The sequence below is a fragment of the Callithrix jacchus genome, chromosome 12 (assembly GCF_049354715.1).
Source record: "Callithrix jacchus isolate 240 chromosome 12, calJac240_pri, whole genome shotgun sequence".
Lineage (NCBI taxonomy): Eukaryota > Metazoa > Chordata > Mammalia > Primates > Cebidae > Callithrix > Callithrix jacchus.
In genome coordinates, this window is record NC_133513.1 from 74,273,814 (window position 1) to 74,276,626 (window position 2,813).

General features: G+C 43.1%; 1 pseudogene; it reads left to right on the forward strand.

Moving 5' to 3' along the window:
- Positions 1-267: 267 nt before the first annotated feature.
- On the forward strand, positions 268-1,673 carry LOC100386576 (keratin, type I cytoskeletal 18 pseudogene; annotated as a pseudogene).
- The last annotated feature ends 1,140 nt before the right edge of the window (positions 1,674-2,813 follow it).

The window sequence follows — 2,813 nt, forward strand, 5'->3', positions numbered from 1 at the left end:
CCAAAACCTAAAATGCAATGAAAAAAAGAGAACGACAAATAAAAAGCAAAATAAATTTAGAAAAAATTGTAAGAGAATCTGTGTATAAATATATTACTAGACTTTGACAAAAGATACATTGACTAGATATGTGCTGGAGATATCGATTATCGTACATGTATGCCATATTATTAAATATATACTATTCTGCAATTTCTCATAGAATCAGGAATAATTCCAAAATTTAAAAAACAGACCAAAACAAAACTTTTTAATAGTATTCATGCAGGTCTGCGAAGCCTGAGTCCTGTCCTCTCGCTCTCCTCCCCGGGCAGCATGAGCTTCACCACTCTCTCCTCCTTTTCCACCAACTACCGGTCCGTGGGCTCTGTCCGGGTGCCCAGCTATGGCGCCCGGCCGGTCAGCAGCGCGGCCAGCGTCTATGCAGGCGCCGGGGGCTCTGGTTCCCACGTCTCCGTGACGCGCTCCACCAGCGTCCGGAGCGGCTTGGGGGTCGGGGGCCTGGCCGCGGGGATGGCCAGGGGTCTGGCAGGAATGGGAGGCATCCAGAAGGAGAAGGAGACCATGCAAATCCTGAACGACCGCCTGGCCTCCTACCTGGACAGAGTCAGGAGCCTGGAGACCGAGAACCGGAAGCTGGAGATCAAAATGCGGGAGCACCTGGAGAAGAAGGGACCCCGGGTCAGAGACTGGGGCCATTACTTCAAGACCATCAGGACCTGAGGGCTCAGATCTTCTCAAATACTGTGGACAATGCCCGCATCGTTCTGTAGATTGACAATGCTCGTCTTGCTGCCGATGACTTTAGAGTCAAGTATGAGACAGAGCTGGCCATGCGCCAGTCTGTGGAGAGCGACATCCATGGTCTCCGCAAGGTCATCAATGACACCAATGTCACTCGGCTGCAGCTGGAGACAGAGATCGAAGCTCTCAAGGAGGAGCTGCTCTTCATGAAGAAGAACCATGAAGAGGAAGTAAATGGCCTACAAGCCCAGATTGCCAGCTCTGGATTGACCGTGGACGTAGATACCCCCAAATCTCAGGACCTTGCTAAGATCGTGGCAGAAATCCGGGCTCAGTATGACGAGCTGGCTCGGAAGAACCGAGAGGAGCTGGACAAGTACTGGACTCAGCTGATTGAGGAGAGTACCACAATAGTCACCACACAGTCCACTGAGGTTGAAACTGCTGGGATGACACTCACAGAGCTGAGACCTACAGTCCAGTCCTTGGAGATTGACCTGGACTCCATGAGAAATACAAAGATCAGCTCGGAGAACAGCCTGAGGGAGGTGGAGGCCCGCTATGCCCTGCAGATGGAGCAGCTCAACGGGATCCTGCTGCACCTGGAGTCAGAGCTGGCACAGACCCGGGCAGAGGGACAGCGCCAGGCCCAGGAGTATGAGGCTCTGTTGAACATCAAGGTCAAGCTGGAGGCTGAGATCGCCACCTACCGTCGCCTGCTGGAAGATGGGGAGGACTTCAGTCTCAGTGATGCCTTGAACAGCAGCAGCAACTCCATGCAAACCATCCAAAAGACGACCACCGGCCGGATAGTGGATGGCAAAGTGGTGTCTGAGACCAACGACACCAAAGTTCTGAGACATTAGGCCAGCAGAAGCAGGGGACCCTTGGGGGAGCAGGAGGCCAATAAAAAGTTCAGAGGTCAAAAAAAAAAATAGTACTCATGCAAAGTTATTATAAAGAGAATGGGAAGAAAAAAAACTTCCCACAAAGAAACGTTTTTTCACCTTAATCTTTTCTCATAAATTCTTCCACCATTTAAGGTGAAATCAATACCAATTTTATCATAAATCTTCCACATTATTAAAAACATGCCAACACTTTTCAACTAAGTTTATGAAGTTAGTATAATTTGACTAAAATATTAAGAGTGAAAAGGGAATAAGACTAATTGCCTCGACCATAGAAGGAAATTATGATAACAAAAGGTTTAGCAAAACAAATGTAAAGATATTTTGAATACATAATGCATTGTAATCAAATTGGCTGATTCTAGCTTAGCAAATGATTTATTCTTTTAAATTCAGTCACTGCAATTCAGTACATGAACAGAGAAAAAACAATATTTTTCATACAAGCTGAAAAAATAGTCAATGAAATGTGACATCCTGGAACATAAGAAAGTGCTAGAATTGATGCTTTCTCATAGAGGAAGCCCCTGAATGCAATAATCATCTTGGATGAATTCATAGTTATTCATTTTCTATACCCCCATTTCTTTAGAGATGAGTTTTTCTGACTTTCTTATTATGTAGTTTTCTAAGCTTTTTTTCCTCCATCTTTTTACTACCCCAGATAAGAAATAAGATAGTATTTTTTCAAACTCTCCTAATTTAAGGCAAAAATTCTATACCCATGAGATGAAGGGGGTTATTACATATAATAATGGGGATACAAGAAACTGAAAATAGGGTAATAAATGAGGATATATATTATCCCTGCATGTATATAATATGCATATATACATAATACATACATATACATATGTGTATATATACATAATACATACATATACATATATATGTGTACATACGGAATATATATGTGAATATATATATCAGAATATATATATTTTGGATGCATTCAAGGAAAAAGGATATACAGATAGGTTGATTGGTAAGAGATGTCTTTAAATAACCATAATAATATGCTTCTGAATTAAGATCCACTGCAATTCAAAGCAATTCCAGCGCAGCCTTTCCTTGGTCTCTAGGTATTTCATCTTTAGTATCTAGGGTAAGGGCTACAGTATAATGAGCAAGTTAGACCTACAGCACTACAAAGAGATT